At 47.6% G+C, this 21,608-nt stretch overlaps 1 long non-coding RNA gene across 1 annotated transcript in view; it reads left to right on the top strand.

The window, feature by feature from the left end:
• LOC141573947 (uncharacterized) overlaps positions 1–21,608 on the top strand; it is a 61,654-nt gene that overhangs the window by 3,537 nt on the left and 36,509 nt on the right. The window contains exons 3-13 of the long non-coding RNA XR_012500449.1: positions 1,707–1,793; positions 2,141–2,301; positions 2,592–2,638; positions 5,186–5,314; positions 5,658–5,791; positions 6,198–6,724; positions 8,030–8,194; positions 8,502–8,614; positions 10,022–10,565; positions 17,875–18,034; positions 21,197–21,317. This is a non-coding gene — a long non-coding RNA (uncharacterized LOC141573947). The remainder of the gene's footprint in view (positions 1–1,706; positions 1,794–2,140; positions 2,302–2,591; positions 2,639–5,185; positions 5,315–5,657; positions 5,792–6,197; positions 6,725–8,029; positions 8,195–8,501; positions 8,615–10,021; positions 10,566–17,874; positions 18,035–21,196; positions 21,318–21,608) is intronic.

Here is a 21,608-nt window from a genome sequence, read left to right on the forward strand (position 1 = left end):
ATTACTTTTCCAAATTTTGAATCAGTCCATACATATCATGTGAAATGCTCAGATCTCTATTATTTCCACTAAGATGCTTATTCTACCTTAGAACCTTTCTGCATTTCTGTATTTATGTCAATAAAGTGAATAGTATTTCTACAAGCCTCATAGTTAAACAGTGTGTTTGTTTGGGGCTATTATGTAACATGAAATAATGATACATCAACATAGTCCTTTTTCATTTAATTTTATGTAACACCAAGATGAGGTTTTTGCACTGAAGACTGTTTCATTGAAATTTTACCTACGTTATGGACAGTCAGTTTATGTGAAAGCCCTCATTTCTCCCCTTTTCTGATATATTTTCCATTTGGCTATTATAACATATACCTTGGCATGAAATAAAATTCCAAATCCATTCACATAATAAAATTAATACCTTTAAATTATATTTTTTAATGTTAAAAAGAAAGAAAAAAAACCCCAGACTCCTCTACCTATTAGGCATTTCTGTGGCAATATCTAATAGACTCCTTAATCATGACATTGAAGAACTGAGCTGATTCCAGCCACTTTCCACCTGCTCAGCCCCATCTTGTCCCATTCCCTGTGGATGGAGAGGACATCCATCCCACTTTCCAGGTCCAGATGTTGGAACCATGTTCTCTCTCTCTCTTTCTCTTGCACACACACAGACAGCAAATCCAGCTTGTTAGAAAATTCTGGCTACTCTGAATTCATTAACCACGTACTCCCTGTTCCCCACCCTCCTAGGAGCCACCTTCAGCCCCTTGTTGGACACCAATTAGCCTACTTCTTCCATCTTTGCTTTTCTACAATCTCATCCACACAGAGTCAGAGGGAGCCTATTAAAGCATACATTGAGGGGGTGGGTGTAGCTCAGTGATACAGTGCATGCTTAGCATGCATGAGATCCTGGGTTCAAACTACAGCACCTTCACTAAAATAAATAAATTAACCTCCTCCCAAGAAAACCCAAAACAAAAGCATAAATTGGACATCATCCATCCCATCAAAACTCACTAAAAGGGTCACCATTCCATTAGGAGCCAAAGTCGTCCCAAAGTCTTCGAGGACCCGGCCTGCTCTGCCTCTCCACCCACACTCTCCCCATCACTCTGGGGGCCTCTGGCTCCGGCTCTTCCTTCTTCCTCCGGATCTATCCTGCTTCAAGTTCATTACTCCTTGAGATCTGCCAGGATTGCCTTATTCCCTCCTGCCTGCCTCCCACCCCACCACCATCACCTGAGTTTGCTCATATCACTCTTATTTTTCCCCAAGCTCTTGCTACCCCCATCATGTTGCCTGTTTTCTCTGCTAAAACTCTGAGCCCCCAGTGATGGGGAGTCGTGTCTATTTTGTTGACTAATAAAGCCCAAGAGCCTTGGGAATGGGTATAGTTACTAGATTCCCATAAGTAGTAGGAGCTTATACAGATTTGCTGAATGAATGCAGAGGTCCTGGTCCAATTCGATGGAGCACTTCTGTGTCCTGCTCAAAGATTAACTCTCCTTTCCTCCTGAGAGAGGGTGACCACTTCCTTGGTGATCAAAGGCAAGATCTATTTTCTTTATGCTGTTAACCTTAGGCGGGGAGACTGGGGGATCTTCATTTATATTTTAAAATTTGATTCACTCTGCAGTTTGTCTCCTGTCTATGTATCCTTGTGAGAAACCGTTTATGAGTGATCATTCTTCCATCAGATTGAACAGGATCCAGGGGGAAGTACCAAGCCTGTCCCATCGGCCATCCTGTGTGTCATGTCCTGTGACCCAGTGGATGCTCAGCACGTAAGTGAACCAACAGGAGTGAGTGAAGAGATGGGAACATCTCATTATTGTGGTGGCTGCACTCTGTCCGATGCCTTGAGATTTGGGGAAGGGTTTACAACTGCGGAGGCGAGATGTCAGGTCCTCTGTGCTCTTCCTGAGTGCCCTGGCCTTACCCATTCCCCCAGCCCCCTCTGGGCAGCCAAGCCCAGGAGCTGGGCCACCGGCGATTGTGCTGATCAATAATCCACCTCACCCAAAGTCCGGGGGTAAGAGCGGCCAGCACAACTGGTTGTAGACTCTGAAGTCAGGTCCTTGGAGGAATTCCTCACTGAACAATGTTTTGGACCTTTTATTTTTCTCTATAGCCTCCAGCTGAAGAAACAGATTGCCTTAGGTACATGAAAGGTGAGGACACCTACTATCCCCATGGAGCCCAGGTGGGGCTGGGAGTCTGCTGTTTGTACAGCCGGTGGGCTCGTGTTGCTTTGGGCATCCCTGTGCCTGAATTCCTGCAGTACACTCGGTGGTAAGAACGGGGGTGCCTGGCAGGGAGGGAAGCGGGTCGGGGGACTACACAGCTGGGGAGACGTTAACCTGGGGTGAGCGGGAGCCGGCTGATGCATGGAATCTCGGTGCAGGGAACTCTCCAAACTCAGAGAGGTTCCCACTCCCGCAGGGTCCATTTGATCAGGGTGCTAGGCTGTCAGCACTGCAGGGTCCCTGTGAGGATCATGGTGCCTTCAGGCAGTGGGAAGTGAGGGGTCCAGTGGCAATTAAATTAACTGTGCACCCAAAGCCAACCCCCGTCTCTTTCAGCCTGTTTCCTAATCTGCAAAACTGGAATGATGTTAACCATCCCGCAGGTTTGTTGATGGGCTGGGACACACTAGACAGCCAGGAGCTGGAATTCCTCTGTGCCCTGATTGTAATCCTTCATTCAAACTATTTACTCTCACAAGTTCAGTCTCTCTGTCTCTCTCTCATTCACTTGTAACTTTCTCTCCTGCTCTGGTTTCATTTGATTCCCACCCTCCTCCCAATCCCCAGATGAGTGAAATTAATTTCTGTGTGTCAGTTCCAAATTCCCGGGAAAGATGCTCTGTCCCCTCTGGACTGGTTGTCCAACCCATCAGTTGCAGTCAGAGGAGTGAGTCCCTCTGTGACCAGAGGAGGGGCTCTGCCCAGCCCCCCAGCCACCACTGTGGGAGCACATAGCTCTCCGAGGAGGAGGTACTGGCTGTGACTTGGTGTCACTAAGTGTGAATTTATCTCTCCTCTTGCCCCACCTTCATCCTCCTAAACAAAGATGAAAATTAAACACTCCTGAGATTTGTGTCATGGAACACTCAGGGTGGGGGCTAAGAGGGCTGGATTCCCTGCTGAGTGTAAGGGGCTACAGTGACTCCCCAACGAGAGCCTGTAAAGGAAACAGCACCGGCCCCACCGGACACTTAGGGCGCTGAGTCTGCGTGACATGGAGCCAGGCTTCTGACCACAGCTCAGGGGTCTGGTCTGACCGGTTAGTCTTTGAAACCAACCAGCTTTGGATTCCTCAATCCCTCCCTGAGGTTTTACCTGAACCACGAGCTTCTGTATCTCTGAAGACAGATGAGGAGGACCCTTCACGTTAGGCATTTGTACAGCCCTGTGCGGGATTTAGTGCTGCACGGTCTGCCCGGCGAGCTGACCAAAGTTCGTATTTTACTGATCTTAGAAATAGTCTGGTTTCCTGATGCACTGTTTCACTGAACAAGCAACAGAAGCCACCTCTGGCTGATAAAAGCGAAAAAGGGACTTAATGAAAAGATACTGGGGGGGTGCATGTAGTGGCTCAGACCAGAGCTGACCCGGGGGCCATAGGAGATGTTGGGGAGCCCCAGGCACCATGCTGCGCAGGAGGCTACCAGGCCCCCTGCTGCCCCAGCAGGGACCCCCCTCCTCCTGACACTCCACCTCACTGCAGGTTCATGTCCCGGCAGGGCCAGGTCACACTGAAGCCACCAGCACACATCTCAATGGGGGAGTTGGCCCCTTCTCAGCTGAGGGCGTGCCTGGTGTGGGGAGAGGCCCAGTTAGAGGAAGGCGGTTCCCCTACTGTTCCAAGTTAATGCGCAAGTCAGTGTCCATCACTCAGGAGAGCCGGGCAGGTCGGAACTCATTGTGGTGACTAGGCCGTCTGAGTTCACGTATTACTTTTTAGGTTGGAAGGCCCAAGAGGGAGAAAAAGTGGAGGTTCTAGTACTTATTTTATATTTCCCATGTACCAAGTGCGGTAAGCAAGCCACTTCAGACAAGGCCCATAACAACCACATTAATAGGCCACGGAGAAAGTCATGCAGTCAGGCCTCTGCAGCCCCGAAACCCGTGTCCTCATCAGTTCCATAGTTACCAGTGGATGTTGTAGTGATTTATGGGACTGTGTTCTCCTGTGGGGGCTGGGATGTGTGTGTTTAAATCCACATCTTCAGAAACTCGGCCAGAACCACAGCCACTGATTGTCTGCATGGAGGCAGAGGAGGGGAGGCTTCCAGCCTCTGGTCCAGCTCCTGTGGAGCTCAGAAGTTGCTCCTTCTCTCCTGAAAACAACACCAGAGCTGAGGGAGCTGCAAACCCACTGCTCTTCTTAGATCCACAAGAAAACTGAGGGGGAAAGCTGCTCCCAACACAGAGAGGCAGCCGGGCAGGCTTGGAGAGTCACAGCTCCCAGGGCAGAAACTGCTTTTGTAAGAACCCCGGGGGCAGGCAGATTTAACAGGTCCCTGAGGCTAGCTGGAGGCTCAGCATGGGGAAGTCCGAGTGTGACAACTCCAGGGGGTCAGTCAGAGGGGCCCCCTGCTCTTTTTCATGCATTTTACCTCCAGGACCATATCCTGTTCTCAGAGTGAAGATCATAGGAAAACTCCTCATGGTTCCTGCCAGGAAAGGAAAAAATGGCTCTATTGAAATACACACAGAATATTCTCTTCCATTTTGGGGGGTTGTGTTTTTTTTTTTTTTTATGAGAAATTATTTTACCAGAGCCTAACCTACCTGGAGGAAGGGAAATACCTTCTGTGTCACCCAAATTGGGGTGGGGGAAAGAGACACACTTGTGGAGGTCACAGCTCAGGGCACAGGCTCAATGAGAACTAATCACAGGACTACAGATGCCCTGCTCTGTCCCGCTCTCCCAACACCTTACCTCCATGTCAGTAGGGCCCCTGTGTAATAACAGGAATAAAATTAAAAGAAGTAAATGTCTCAGGAGTGTCTAGGGAAAACCCAAAGACAGCGGGGAGATGAAAACAAGGACACACGGGTGGCTTTAGCCTCTCGCACGAATAGCTGTAGCAAACTACACACAGCCCAGCCCCAGTAGATAAACAGAAAACCTAACAGAAGAAACTATTTATTTTGGTTCTCTTACCCAGTGCATTCCATGGTGCATCCTCGCCTAGAATTGAGTGGAAGCAAGTCCATCTCATAAGGGACATACCTGAAGAGAAATGGCTTTCCAGACTCTGAAGGGCAGAGAAAGCACCAGCCTGGGTTAGAGAAAGGTGAGGGGTGGGGTAGGGTGTGGGCTGCCTTCTTCCCCAAATAAGGAACCTTCCTGAGGCCAGCACAGTGGGAGGGAGGGCCATAGGGTGGAAGCAGCCAGACTTCTTCTTGAGAAGTGATAGGATGCCTCCAAGGGACCATTCAGGTGCCCAAACTGTGTCCTGATGGTGGGAGCCAGTCGGTCTGCCTCAGAGCCCAGGACTGAGGTGGGCGCACAGCAGGCCGGTCTTACTTGGCCGGATCCATTTCACTTCTCCGAAACCCTGTGTAAAACATGAAGCGTGGACGACCTGGTGAGCACAGCTCTGCCCTCAAGACCGGTTTCAACTCCTCTCTTCCCAGAGAACAGCATCTCTGAGCCCGTCCTGGGTGACCTCACAGAGATCACCCTAGTGGCCCAGGCTAGTGACCGGGAACATGTACCTTCCTGCAGCCAACCGCAGACGTCCACTGATGCATCATATACTGGCAAAGATGTGAGTTCCTGTGCATTGGTCTAACAGCAGAGACTCTGCCACAGGCCCAAGAGGTGGTGTGTGGGACAAGCAGGGGTGCAGGAGTGTACGCAGTGCAAAGGTGTAAGTGGTGGCAGGGGTGCAGGGGCTGTGGAGGGTGCAGGCAGTTCAGGGGGTGCGGGGGTGCAGGCAGTGTGGAAGGGCAGAGAGTGGCAGGGGTGCAGAGGTACAGGGAGTGTAGTGGTGCAGGACGGTGCTCAGGCACGTGGCCAGGGTCAGAAGGCAAGTGCACATCCTCGCAGTCAGCCTGACCCCGGGAGATTAGTGCAATGTTCTGGGGTGGCGGAGGGGGCGGCGGCGGCGGTGGCGGCGGCGGTGGGTGGGAGGCTGCCCGGGCAAGCCGGTCGATTTCTTCTCTTCCCTGCAGCCTGGCCTGGGGGGTCGTTGGCCGCTGGATATTCACCAGATGTTGGACTCCAGGTAAGCTTGCTCCTGGGTGGTGGGGCGGTTAGGTCAGTGGGCGGTGGCAGCGGCAAGGGGGCGGAGCGGGGCTGCCCCTGGCGAACTGATGGAATAGCTGCCTTCTCCCGGCTGCCGGGCCAGGGAGCGGCCTCTGCTGCCCCAGGTCGCTGCACACACCTGTCCCACTCAGCAAGCTGAGTGGGGAGTGGAGGCGGTGTGGTTAAGGTGCAGGGCCCACGGGGATAGGGGGGCTGCCCCACGGAAGCCAGTCAATTCGCTCCGCTCTCCCCCGCGGCGGAGCCAGGGGCGGCTTCTGCTGCCGTAGAGGCGGGACGCCGGTCTCCAGGTGAGCTTGGTCCTGGGAGGCGGCGGCGGCGGCGGCGGCTGGGGGTTGGGGTCCGTTCCAGGGAGCTGCTCCATTTCTTCTCTCCCCCGCGGCCTGGCCTGGGGGCGACCTCTGCCGCCAGAGATTTGCCTGAGGTCCGACTCCAGGTGAGCTTGCTCCTGGGAGATGGGTGCGGTGCAGTCAGGGGGCTGGGAAGGTGGTGGCTGCGGGGATAGGGAGGCTGCCCCGGGGGAGCTTGAGGATTAGCTCCCATGTCTGTGCCGCGTGGCCTGCAGGCGGCCTCTGCTTCGCCAGGTCCCGGGACAACCCTTTCCCACTTTGCCTGCTGGGGGCGGGAGGCAGGGTAGTCAAGGTGCACGAGTGGCGGGGGTCGGGGTCCTGCAGCGGGGGAGCGGGCACATTTGCTCCCATCTTCCCCGCGGCTTGTCCTGGGGGCGGTGTCTCTTGCCCTGGGTTAAGAGACACGTGTATCCTAGTCAGCCTGGCCCCAGGAGGTGGGCGTGCTACGTTGGGGGTGGTGGCAGCAGCGGCAGGTTTTCCCATGGAGCCGGTACATTTGCTCCCATTTCTCCCCATGGTTTGCCCTGGGGGCGGTCCCTGTTGTCCCTAGTTCGCCGGACGTCCATCTCCAGGTCAGCCTGCTCCCTAGAGGCGGCCACCGTGAGGTCAGGGGGCAGGAGCGGTGGCTGCTGTGGGGGTAGGGGGCTGCCTTGGGGTGCTGGTGGTTTGGCTCCCGTCTCCCCGATGGCCTGGTGTGGGAGTGGCCTCTCCTGCCTCAGATCACCAGACACACCTGTCCCATTTAGCCTGCTGGGGGAGGGGCGCCCTGGGAAGTGCCTTTAAAGTGTGGGGGAGGCGACGGCAGGGGTAGAGGACCTGCAGCGCGGAGCCTGTCAATTTGCTCTCCTCTTCCCCACGGCCAAACCTGGGGGCGTACTCTGCTGCCCAAGAAGCCGGATGCCCGTCTCCAGGTCAGCTTGCTCCTGGGAGGCGAGCGCGATGCTGTCGAGGGGCAGAGGCAGCTGCGACGGCCGGCTGCCCCGCCTAATGGGGCCACTTCTTCTCCTCTCCCCTGACCTGGCCTGGGGACGGCCTCTCCCGCCCAAGATTAGCCTGAAACCCCACACCCGGTCAGGTTGCTCCTGGGAGGTGGGCGCGGTGACATCAGGGGTTGGAGAGGAGGGGGGTCTGACCCTGGCGGGCTGGAGGTTAAGCTCCCACCTCTCTGGAGGCCTGACTTGGGGGTGGCCTCTGCTGCCCCTCATTCCCGGGTCACCCTTCTCCAGGACATAGTGCCCCGGGGGTGCTGTAGGCTGCGGGGGCGGCGGGTTGTTGGCGGGGGTATGGAGCTTGCCGCTTGGGAGCTGGTGGTTTAGATCCCATTTCCCCCGCAGCTTGGCCTGGGGGCAGCCTCTGATGCCCCAGGTCGCAAAGCACTGTTTCCCTGACAGCTTAACCACCGGAAGTGGGCAGGATGTGCTGAGGGGGCGGAGGCAGCCTCCAAGGCAGCGACGGAGGGGGCTGTCCCTGGCCAGCCGGTCAATTTGTTCCCATCTCAACATTTGCTCTCCCAGTTTCGCAGGACGCCCTTCTCCAGTTTATTCTTCTCCTGGGAGGTAGGCTCAGTGCATGCAGCCCAAGGTCTGGGCTCTCCCCTGGGGAGGGGCAGAACTCTCTTCTTCTTCTTTGTCTTTATTCTTCAGCAAAGTGGTTACTGGCCCCAATTCTTAATTCTGAGAAAGTGTAGCCTGTGTTACGGAGGAGCTGCTGGACAGTGAAGTTTCTGGGTGGGTTTTCACATCACCTGATGCCCCAGGCAGGCAGGAAATCTATTACTTAGAGCTTCTTAGTCTGGAGTTGGGGGATGGCCCTGCCATCCTCACCATGCTTTTTAAAAATGTGTTACTTCCCTCTTTTTCCTAGGTGACAATTTAGGTTATTGGGTCCCAGATTGCTGGCACACTCATCCCTGTCCTCAAACATCTTTTAAACTTGGGTGAAGTGATAAGTTGGGGAAGAAGATGATTTACTGAAAGGTAAGAATACTTAAATTTGCATTAAAGCTACATTCTGTCAATCTTTCTCAAATGATTTTTCTCTGATTCTAAATCCATGACCTAGTGAATGTTGTACTCCTGTGTAAATCATTGATCTTCACATCACACTTGTTGAGTTGTCAACGAGATTTGTTATTTAGATTATTCCTGAAAGGAAAAGCTCAGGCTTTTGAGAATTCCTTGTCTGATGTCACCCAGGCAGTCACAGTAGAAGACAGAGCTGATATAAAAATCCCTCAGCTGCCTGAACTGCAAAGCTTCTGGGATTACTGATCCCTGAAATGCAGGTGACTCTTGATGATAATCTGGGGGATGGTTTACATGATCAGGTTCTTCCAGTCTTGTAAATGGGTTCCGTGGCCCCAGCCCCGGGAGAGCTGGTCATAAGGGCCATATCGTGAGGGGTGGGATGGGAAGGCAAGGTCTAAGAGCTGGCATCACTGAGATTCCACACTCGCTAAACACAGACCCCAGAGCCTAATTGTTGTCAGGTTCTGTTCTGGATTTGAGAGTGTGTTCAGACATGATTCTTGCCATTCAGGGGTCACTGCCTGGGTGGAAGTAACCTTTACATAAATCTGGGGAGGATGACAATTAAGTAGATGTGCTGTTATCATTCTCAGTGTGCCCAGGCTCGCTCTTCCAGGCACTCGTGGGACTAACGAGAGTCATGTTATTCACTCATACACTGATTTATTACGCTTGAATTGATCATTTGTCCCACAGTAAGTGAAACAAGCGATGAGGAACCTGAGTTTTGTCCCCTTTCCTAGCACTGATTGTATCTGTCAGTCAGGCGCCCTGCGTATGCATTGTGAAATGGTGGTATTTCTTGCCCAATGGGACTGCACTGTCAGTTCTGAGAATCAGGGGAGACACGTGGGTAGGACAGCACACTGACACATATGGCACCCCCCCACCCCATGAGACAGCATTGTCGATGCTCATGTGACCCAATGTAGACCGCGGTGCTAAACCTGAGCATGTTTAGTGATCTTGGTGGCTATGAAAATACAGACTGCAGGTCCCTACTTCTGGAGACTCTGAGGGTGTGCACCCCAGAATTCTGCATTTTAAGAAGCACTTTAACTAATTCTGATGAAGATGATCTGAGTGTCCCAGTGAGAAACACTGGTGTGCGATGCACCAGTATTGAGGATTCTCAGGGAGCGATGTCTTTTCAGGATGGTCCAAGGGCCCTCACGAGACTTTTGCCTTGGGTGTAATTGTATGTGTTCGAAAGTGATGTCTCTCACTTCCAGTGCTTGTCAGCATGCTCTGTGCAGGGATTTGCTCTCAGCAGATTTCAAAAACTATAAGTCTTCAGGTCACCGAGCTAGAGTGTGAGCGATCTTTTATTTTGGTTTTCTTTATTGCAATGCGGAGTCTCCCGAGAAGAGATTCAGACTGAACAGCTTTGTGTCGGACTTTGGAAGACCGCTGGTGCCCAAGGGGTTCTTTGGCAGCACAATGACGAATCTAGGTCCCTCTTTCACTGCTACGTCAATGAAGTGGACCGCTTGGACAAGGCCAAAGCTGGTATACCAACCATAGCCCTTGACAGTGATGTTCGGCTCCAGGAAGCCATCAGATGCAGCAGGTGGCCAGAAGAGGAGCCGAACGGGCTCATGAAATTTGACACCCCCAGCTTCATCAACACGGACCAGAACTCTTCCTTTGGGGAAGATGATCTCCTGATTTTGGAACCACCTATTGTTCTAGAAAATAAGCCAGTTGCCCAGACCTCACACAAAGACTGGAATTGGAAATGTGCTTTGTCAAGTGTTTCTCTGAAGATGTGAAGTCTGTCTTTGTATGGCAGGAAGTCCCCTTTCACAAAATTGTATGTGTTTGTGTCTGAGAGAGAGAAATGGAGACAGACAGAAAGACGGAGACAGAAGAGAGCCCCCTCAGAAGAGAGCTAGTTAAGGTGAGTTTTTGTGCCTTAGTAAACATTTGGGGTTTTGGGGGGAACAAAGTATTTACACTGTCTCATTCTCCTCGTTGGAAACCTTGGCCCCGTCCTCAGTGTCAGCGGCCTTGAACGGGGGTTGCCATGGTGCTTTTCATCTGGCGTTGCCACTTCCACGCTCTGCCTTTAGCACGTTCCTTTGCCTCCCAGGGCTGCCACCCTTTAAACTGTAAGGTGAGGAGTCTGGAGTAGATGATCCATCCCAGCTCTGCTGTTTTGCAAATTTCTGATTTCGTATTCGGATGAGGCTGGGATACACCCAGAGCAGTATAAACCAGGCCCTACCTCCTGTCTCTTGCTGGGGCATCCCTCAGGTCTGTGCCTTCTACTCAAGCCTTTACTGAGCCCAGCTTTTGTCAGGGGCCCAAGTGCCTACAGGGATGGCAGGAGACCTGTCTCTCGTGGTCACTGTGGCAGACATTTCTATTGGTTGTGCTGAAACAGCTCTTCTGAGATCCTCCGGCCACCCTTGCTCCAACCTGAGGACAGACCTACCGTTCCTTTCCTAGGAGGAGTATCAATCCATGGTGCATTTTATGACAATCCTGTCCCCAGGAATGCACGGAAGGTTATCAGCTGAGTGAGGGGAAGTGCCTCTGTGTCTCTGTGTCCCTGTATCTCTGTCTGCTCACAGTGCCCTGCCACCGGCTACTGAACAAGAAAAGTGCTATTCACCATGCTGTGTCTTTTGCAGATGTGTAGGTGATGGTCTTGTGGCTCATGTGTGGGCTTTGTGCTGGGATGGTGAAGGGCTTATAAATACCTCATCAACATGTATTCGAGATGGCCTGGTGCCACACAGACTTGATTCATGAAGGCATCCAGCCTGCACACTGGTTTGGAAACAACTTGGTTTTGATCAGTCACACTGCATGCATGACTCACTGCTGATCTCTGGGTGGTTTTTTCATTTTAGATTTATTCACCCAGTGTCTTGCTTAAGCTGAAAAATACATTTATTTCACTAGAATATTCTCAGATTCTTTGTTTTCACACATCCAGTTGTTTAATTCCTTTAAAAATCATTTTTTGTTTATAATGCCTCCTAATATCTATCATCTCTAGGTTCCCAGTGGCCTGAGCCATGCAGCAGATTTGATGTAGGAACTGTTCCACCAAAAGAAATCCCTTTGCCATAGTATCTTTTGAGGAAAATATTATTCTTTAAGGCTCTAACAGTAAATCGTAGAACAAAGCATGGAACATTTATTGTAGTTAATACATGTTCATGCAAAAAGAAATGATATTTTCATTAAACAATGTTGATTTTAATAACTTTTACTAATGTGAATATTATTACTCATAATTTAAGTAACCAAATAAACCACAGTTATTTATTATGAAGTTTGAAAACTATTTACACTGTCTCTCAATTAGAGGTAGCTTTATTAGAAGACTGAAGGGTATTTAAAAGATGGAAAAATACCCATGATGACACCATCATTTTTATTAACTAAATATCAAGAACTGTGCAGGGTTAAGATTTAACCCTCTGCAAGCTGTCAAGTTAGCATGAGGTAGTTTGTGGATGCTGCCAGAAGACAGGAGACTCCCCCAGGTTCAGAGACAAAGAACTTCTTGCCAGCACAGCAGGCAGCTTTGGGTTCATGTTCATGTTGGTTCCTGAGTTTCTTTCCTTTTGCTGTTGTAACAAAGGACCACAGACTCAGTGGCTTAAAGCAATACACATTCATCGTCTCACTGTTCTATTGTGCAGAAGTGCAAAGTCATTGTCAGTGGGCTAAAACCAATGTGTGGCCAAGGCTACGTTCCACACCGAGGCTCTAGGGAGGGATTCGTCTTCCTACCTTTCCCAGCTTGCAGAGGTGTTCACACTGCTTGGCCCAGGGCCCTGTGTCACTGTGACCTCTGCTGCCACTTTACATCTCTGTCTCTGACTATATAGATATAAAGGAAGAGTCTTCTACATCTGGTATGGACCCTTTTGCCTAAATGGACATTGTATCTCTATTTATGTGCAGATTAAAACCCCTTCCCTCCAGGGTGTGGTGGCATCAGCTCACAAGATTACCACTCTGGGCTTTAAGTGTCCTCTTTGTATTGTCACCTGGGAACTTCTCTTTCCATAGTTAGCTCTGTGTTACATTTGTTGTTGTATTTTACCCGGCATTACTGAAAGTTTTACTTAAAAGGGATCCTAATTAGCTCTGTTTACCTGTTTCCAGAGCTGAAAGCTTCAGTTCTAGAGTATCTGTTTGATTTCTCTTAAAAATACATTCCAGTATATTTCTCTGTTGAAAGTCTTTACCCTGTTGTCTATTCTCCCATAATTTCCTTATTTTCTTGAATATATTAAAAGTATTTTATAGCCTTTATTGGTAACTCTGATGCCTACATCACCTGGGGGTTTGCATCCTTTGTCTAATGTTTCTTATTCTCATATTATCCGTTATATAGTCTTGACATGTTGCATGTCTTGAAATTCTTTATTACATGGCAGATATTGCAAATGAAAAATCCATATGTTATTTTCCGTGAGAGGTTTTCTACCTTCCTGTTAGGCAAACAGGGTGAGGGACTGATCATGTCGCTCCAATCAGGCGCTGAGGTGGATCAGGACTGAAGTGCCTTTTTTCTTAAAACAGCTTTGAGGTATACTTGGCAAAGTAATTTTCACACGTATAAAGTGTACAGCTAATACGTTTTGACATAAGTATATCCCCAAGAAACCATGACCACATTCAAGAGAGTGAACATACCCATCACCCACAAAGCTTCTCTCCTGCCATTTGTTGTCCCTCCCTAACTCCCCATCTCTTCCCCTGGAAACCATTGATCTGCTTTCCATCACAACATATTGGTCTGCATTTTCAAGATCCTTGTATGAATGGATTAATGCAGTATCTACTCTATGTTGTCTGACTTCTTTCATTCAGTGTAATTATTTTGCGAGTCATCTGTGTTGCTGTATTAATAGCTTATTTTTCTTATAACAGAGTATTGTTTAGTGCTGAGTTTTTACTGAAGATTTTGCTGTGAGCAGTGTTTGGATAGACCATCATTTGTTTCTCCATTTACTTCTTGATGGATGCATGGGTTATTTACAACTTGAGCTATTATAAATAAAATTGCAGTGAATATTTGGTTACAAGTCTTTATATGGACATATGCTTTTCTTTTCTAAAGCACCAGATGAGGAATATCTGGGTTATATGGTAGATAGGTATTTAAATTTTTTAAAGAAACTGTTAAAGACTGTTCCAAAATGTTTGTACTATTGTAAATTCCTTGTGGTGTGTATCAGCTCTGGTTGCTCTACTTCCTTACCAGCACTTTGTAAGGTCGGTCTTTCTAATCGTATTCATTCTTGTATGTATGTGTACTAGTATCTCACTGTGGTTTTTAAAAGCATTTCTCTAATGACTAATGGCATCTTTAATCTGCATCCTTTCATATGCTTATTATCCATCTGGATATCTTTACTGAAGTGTGTTTTCTGGCCTCATTCATCCATTCAGGTGTTTGCATTATTATTGAGTTTTGAGACCTCTTTATTCTGGATCAGATACAAAGAGAGACCTTTATCAGATATATGATCTGCAAATAGCTTCTGTCTATGGCTTGTCTTTTCATTTGCTTAGCAGTGTTTAGAACAGCTTTGAAGAGTCTTCATTTTGATAAAGTTCACTCTATCAGTTTCTTTTTAAAATAGATTATACTTTTGGTGTCATAGCAAAGAAATATTTGCCAAACCCAAGGTCATAAAGCTTAAGCCTATGCTTTTTCTCCTAGCTGTTTTATAGTTTTAGATTTCCTATTAAGATCTATGATCCATTGTGACTTAATTTTTGTATATTTTGTGAGGTGTGTATCAAAGTTCATTTTTTTTTTTTTGCATATCACTATCTAATTCTTCCAGCACTACTTGATGAAAAGATCCTTTCTCCACTGCACCCTTTTTGAGAATCAATTGTCTATATAAGTGTTGGTTTAGTTCTGAACATTCTATTCTGCTCCATTATTCTATTTTCCTGTTTTACACCAACACCATACTTTCTGATTACTGTAGTATAAAAAAAAAAAAAAAAGGCTGAAAATCAGATAGTGCTAGTCTTCCAACTTTGTTTTTCTTGTTCAAAATTGTTTTGGATATTTGGGATACTTTGAATTTTTATATGAATTTTAGAATCAGTTTTAAAATTCCTTACATCCTGTTCTGCCAAATTTCCACCCATATCTTTGGCCATCTCCAAAGCCACATTTTCTGAAGAAGTCTCTCTAGATCCCAGGTGAAAGGAATTTCTGTTTCATCTGTGCTCCAATCACATTTGATAATATTTGATTACATTTATTCATATTTGGCTGGATGTATTTGTGTGATCTTTCCTGCCATATAGTAAATCTCTCAAGATTTGAAATCTTGAATTGGTTCCCTCTGTCTGCTGAGAAAACTAGTTCTATGCTTTGAAGGAGTGAGCCCTGCAGTAAGAGGTATCTGCAGCACACATCTTGCTCATTGCTTGCATATCGTCAAGGAATCCTACAGATTTAGAATTGTTTATTGATTGTTGTCTCCAAGACGGCTCAGCCTTTTTTATTTCTATTGCTACTGCTGCAGTTTCAAAGGAAAATGGACTAATTATTTTCCAAATACCAAAACATACTGTAATTGAGCTGTGACGCAAATTATGTGCTGCTGTTTCTTAACAACCTGCTTAGTGTTCACAGGTACCTTCACTCATGGAACTTTTGGGAGAATGACATATCCTCAGAGATAGCAATGCTGTCTTTGGCAACCTGAGCGGTAGTATCTGAACTCACTCCTGCTGTTTTTCCAGTGTCCCCTCTAGCCCTCCTCCAGCCCTCCATGGGGGGCCTGCAGTTCTTCCCTCGAAAATCCTGTTGCTTCTCAGGAAGAATTCCCTATGAAACATATTCATGTCCTTCTTGTGGGGACATTCAGTCCAGAGACCTGACAGCAGGGGAAAATGTTTAGACTGCTTTTGTTAGAACGTAAATTCTTCCATACTTGTTAGAAGCAAATCCAATGAGGAAACTGTGTTGGCATCTAACAAATCAGGATAAATGTCTGATGAGGAAGATCAGCTTCCCCATCCCACTCAGGCGTCATGTTGATGTGACGCTCACCTTGGCTAACATTTTCTCCTGTGAGCAACGTGAAGTTCAAGACGTTATGAATGGCTTTTTGTTTTTCTTCCTTAGTCTTTCCACATTCACTGTGTCTGGTGAGATTATATGAATCCTGCTTATTTTCAGCCCAGCACTAAGCTTTTTAAAAGGATCACGTGTTTAAAAGGCTAGTGGACAATTTGTTAGAAGATTGAAATCCTTAGACTTTGGTCCTAGAGTTGAATCTTGGTTACTGGTGAATGAGAATTCCCGTTAAAATTTTAAATTCAGTGATATAAAGTTTTAAAAATAGTTAAATTTTAGTCAATTTCATTAAACACTATAGCAGTTATTTACTTTTAAGCCTGTCTCTGGGGCAATTTTGCAATGATTCCCTCCCTTTATTGATTCCCTCTTTATCAGAATCCTTGAGAGGTCCCTGTCATCATTGTCAGTATCATCATCATCATCACCATCATCATGGAACTGATTCCTCTGGGAGATTCTAGGAAAATAAAGAGCTGGACGGGGTTATGTGCCGGTCAGTGTGTGCATATACAGTAAGAACAGTTGTCAGACATTAGATTCAAGATACCCATTCCATTTAGAGAAGAATGTGGTCATGAAATCCTGATGTGCTGAATGAAGGAAGCGATGGGAACAGGGTAGTCAATGGAAAGGAGGAGGAAGTGAGCGAAGCGGGGAGCATAGGTCCTTGGTTAGGTGATCAGCACATTGGTGAGAATGAGGGGAGTGTGATGGCAGAATCATGTCCCTCCCCGGCCACAGGGTAGCCACCTGTGACATGTTACTGTACATGGCAAAATGCATGACAGATATTTTATGAAATATATCTTAGAGGATTTCTGTCTTCTAAATTGTCTATCAGTTAGCATTTTAAACCCATGATACATTATTAAAGATTAGTGCAGGGGGACAAATAAAAAGGATTCATATAATCTCACCAGACACACTGAATGCAGAAAGGCTAAGGAAGAAAAACAAAAAGTCATTCATAAGTGCGTTGAACCATAAAATGCTCATGAGAGGAAATGTTACACAAGGTGAGTGTCACAGCCACATCCATAATGCCTGAGTGGGATGGGACAAGGGGATCCTGAGATGAGACAATAGGGTGAGTAGCCTGGATTGTCCAGGTGGGCCGAATGTAATCACAGGGGTCCTTGAAATGGAGGACATTTCCCAGCTGAGTTTAAAATCAGAGGGATGTGTAGCCATAGAGCAATGTTCAGAAAGGCTGCTGACCATGAAAATGGAGGAAGTCGTGGTGCACAAGCTAAGGAAGGTGGGTGACCTCTGGAAACTGGAAAAAAAGAACAACAACAAGGAAACATTCTCTTCTAGACCCTCTAGAAGGAAGGAACCCTGCTGCTACCTTGAATTTAGCCCAATGAGAACTGTGTTGGATCTCTGACCTCCACAGCCATAAGCTGATAAATCTGTGCTTGTTTAAGCTCTTAAGCTTATGGAAATTTCTTACATTGGTAAGAGGAAAATAACATAGAGAGCCGTAGTGTAACTGATTAAAGGTACAGGATGGGGTGTGCAGAGGATTCTGACATTTACAACTAAAAAACAACCAGGTGAAGTGGGAAGGTGTTTTAAGGAAGACCTACCTGGCAGGGCTGTTAAGCAGACTGGAGCGAGGGGAGCATTGGAGTTAGAGGAATCAATTAAATCTCTACCAGAAAAATAAGGAATAGAATGTAACAGGGCTTCAGTGATAGTGGATGTAAGAATGGAAATGGGCAGAGAGACATAAATATTACTTTGAAATTAGCTACAGGTTTGATGACTGCATGTTGGGGAGACTTAGCCGATGTATGGACTGAATATTTGCATCCCCTCAAAATCCATATGTCGAAACCCCATCTCCCAGGGTGATGGTATTGGGAGGTGGGGCCTTTGGGAGGTGATTAGTAGGATAAAATGAGGTCATGAGAGTAGAGCCCTCATGAATGGGATTAGTGTTCTTATACAAGCCCCCAGAGTGCTTGCTTCTCTCTGCTCTCTGGGATATGAAGATATTGGGAAGACAGCCATCTTCGAGCTGGCAATCCTCTCAAGGATACATTGACCTTGAAAGTCTCAGCCTCCAAACCATAAGGAATATGCTGGTTGTTTAAGCCACCCGACCCACGGTAATTTGTTACAGCATCCCAGACTGACGAAGACAGTGGAGAATGCCTCTGAGTTTGGCACTGATAGCCTGGAGAATGCTGAAACCCAGGGAAGTGGGCAGCACAGACGTTTACTCATTTAATCCTGCCAACACAGTAGGAGATAGAGTCTACATATTCCTCGCTACTTAAAAGGTAAGGAAAAAGAAGCACAAATAATAACAACGACAACAAAAACAACAATAATTTGTCCAAGATTCACACAGAACCCCCTGGAGGCAGAGTGAGAATTTATACTCAGGCAGGCTGGCCCCAGAGCCCCTGCTCATAACTAATAAGTCAGATCACCTTGCTTATGTGGATCAGTGTTTTTCAACTGTGATATGAGGGTACTGTGTCCAGTAACTTATAATTCCAAAATACTTCACTGTAACGGAATCATTAGTCACAGGCCTTACAAACCACAGAAACCTACACATACAAAAATAACTCGTTAGGTCAAGATAACCAATAACGTTTTTAAATATTATACCTGCTGGGCCTTTGCAATAAAATGTCTTTTTATAATTCTGTCTGGCTACAGAATAACTGCATAATTCTGCATGTTGCTGGTGGCTCCCATGTTGGACAGCACGGGCCTAGAGATTTTAAATTACTTGCCCAGACTCTCCCAGGAAGCTCGTGGTGGGATCCGAGCTATAGTCTGGGACTTTTCCTTCCTATCCAACAAGTCCCTCATGGAAGTTTAGAAGCTTCTCCTTTGGTGCCCAGCTGTCTATCCGTACTTATAACATCTTGTCAGGTGTTCCAGCCTGCTCCGGAACATCAGCCAGAAACCACTTCTGCTCTATTTAGTCCAGGTAATACCTTCTAGCAACTTCCATTGCCTTCTTGGCATCAGTTCTTACCTGGAAGGGTAGTGGCTAGAGGTGGAAATGTGTCCACATGACAGGTTTTTCATAAACATAGCAGGAGTGGTCAAGAGAATAAAACGTCAGGAAGATGAGTAGAAGCAGGTCATTTAATATACCAAATGGGTACTTTCAATGTCTGTGTTTCCGAGTCCAGGCTTGTTCTGCTCGTGCATTACAGGCCAATAAATCAGGAGACCAGGTTTTGGGGGCAAGAAATAGCGACTTTAATTTGGAAAGCCAGCTGAGAAATGGTAGAATAATGTCCTGGGGAACCATCACCCCAAGTCAGATTTCAGGCTCTTCTTATATTAAAAATGGGAAGTGGGAATGCTTGCTTGTTGCAAACTTGGTGTATGAATTCTTTGTTGTTAGAATCCTTTGTTCTTGCAGCTCTTCACCTGGGTCACATCCGTGTAAACCTCCAACAAACAAATGTTGTTTTCTATTCTGTAACTTGTTATCTTTATGTGAATAGAAAAGTGTTAATATCCTTCAAAGTCAGAGCCTTGAGAATAGGGTCTCCTGTATATTTCAGGCTCTAGGCAACATTGTTTTACAAAAGGTGCAGAACCAACAAGACTAAGCCTAGGAAACAGGGCACAGGGTTAAAGTCAAAGGAACAGATCTAATATGGAGTCAGATTTTTTCTTTCCTATTTCAGTAGTGCCATGGAGAAGGCAATTTGGGCAGCTTTTTGTAGGGTCCTGGAGGATTTCTCTCTCAGCCTCTGTGTGCCTCTGTTGAAAACCCTTCATAGCTATCTGGCCTGCTGGAAAACCACTCCGCCTGTTTAGCCCTGAAGATGTGTTCTGTTTATAACTGATCTCTACTTCTTGGAAAACAACTCAATAAAAACTCATTTGGTTTTCCACCAGCCATGGGCAGGGGTGAGGAATAGCACTTTATTATTTTATGAAAAAAAATAAAAGAAGTCTTAAAACAGCACTGGGCACATAGGAGAGAGTCAATAAATGCTTCCTGGCTGAAATCAAAAGTGATGGCTCAGTGATTCCATGGCTGCTGTATTTGCTGAGCTTGCTACTCCTTTGCTCCATTACACATTTTTTTTTAACTGAAAAAGAAACACATGCATGAGGTTAAAAATTTCAAACAGAGCCCAAAAATACACAAGTGAAAGAAGTTTTCCCTCATCCTCTCTTCTTTCAGCCCTCCCTGGAGATGCCACTGTTTACAATCTTTTGTGTGTTTTCCAGATATGCTATGCAGATTCCGACCTATGTATGTAAATTCCTTTAAAGTATTACGTATTTTTAACTTAAAGGGATTTAAATCCTCAAGTGTCTTCTGCCCTGGTAATAGAAAAGAACAAATCTGACTCCATATTAGAGCTGTTCCTTTGACTTAACCCTGTGCTCTGTCTCCAAGGCTTCATCTTACTTGTAAAACAATGTTGCCTAGAGCCTAAAATATACAGGAGAGCCTATTTTGAATGCTCTGACCTTTAAGGATACTTAACACTTTTCCATTCATATAAAGATAACAAGTGACATAATAGAAAATAACGTTTGTTTTGTTGGAGGTTTACAGGGATCTGACCCAGGCAGATAGCTGCAAGAACAAAGGATTCTAACAACAAAGAATTACTACATCAAGAAGATTGCAAAATCCAAGCTCGTAGGAAAGGGGCCTGAATTCTGACTTGGGGAGATGTTTTTCCAGGACATTAGTTTGCCATCAAGGTCTACAGAAATTTGCTATTTCATGCCCAACACCTGGTCTCCCAACTTACTGGCCTGTCCTGCATTAAGGAGAATGAATTTGGACTCAGTAACACTCCTATCTTCCTAGAAAGCTGGGCACTGGAATTGAGGGCAGCTATCCCACACCCAGGGACATACTGTGTGCCCTTGATGGTTCCTCGAGGGTTGGGTGTGGTTTACCCAGGAAGGATGGGGACTATGCACCAACACTCAGGCAGTATGCTCCTTTTGGGATCTGACCTTGTACCTCCCGCTCCCCGCCAGCACAACACCTGGGACAGTGGAGGTAAGGCAGAGATATTGCCTGTCTGTGTCCCAGCGTGTAAAAGGGGAATATGTACTCTTTCCAAGGTAGTTGTGAGCGACAACACCTGCGGGTGCTTGGCTCCCAGAGCAAAAGGAAACCCAGCTCCGCTTTGGGGCAATGGGTGTGATCCCCGTAGGGGTCCTGCAGAGGCCTTGGGTGGAGGGCTGGGCCAGGGAAGTAAAATATGTGCTGCGGGCCTTGAAGGGTTAGAGAAGTGTGCAGAGGCAGGACTGCTGCCTCCTTCAGGATGCCCCCAGAGTTAAAACTATTTCTCTCCATCTCTGCTACTCTCCTCCACCCTCCAGATCCCTGCCTTCTCTCTGCTCCTCCTGTCCATGTCTCTCCCTCCACTTTTCCCCTTCTCCCCTCCTCCTCCCATCTTCTCCATCCCTTGCTTCCCCACCTTCTCTTGCAGAACCCAGAGAGGATCGCTGGCCCTCCTGCGCATGCGCAGTCTGTGCCAGCTGGACCGAGGTTTGGAAGCTGCAACTCCGAGCCGGGGATCGGCCCCAAAGTCTTCTCAGCTCTTCCGCCCGGTAGGACTTTGGATCCTGCCCTGGCGCCCCGGCCACAGCTATCCAGGGCCAAGTGTGCACCTGCCGCCTCTCGCCCCAGCCGGGCTCCCCTCAGTCCGCGGATGGCGTCCCCTTCCCCTCTCCCGCCCGCGAGTCCTCTCCTCCCGGGCTGCCTCTCCTCGGGCGCCGGCCCGTCCCCGCCCCTAGGCGGGCTGTGTCCCGGGCGGGCGGGTTCTGCGGACCCGGAAGGGGGTGGGCGGCTTGGGCTGGGGCTGGCCTCCGAGCGGGGCTACAGCCCGCGTCCCCCCCCCC

The sequence above is a fragment of the Camelus bactrianus genome, chromosome 18 (assembly GCF_048773025.1).
Source record: "Camelus bactrianus isolate YW-2024 breed Bactrian camel chromosome 18, ASM4877302v1, whole genome shotgun sequence".
NCBI classification, from domain to species: Eukaryota; Metazoa; Chordata; class Mammalia; order Artiodactyla; family Camelidae; genus Camelus; species Camelus bactrianus.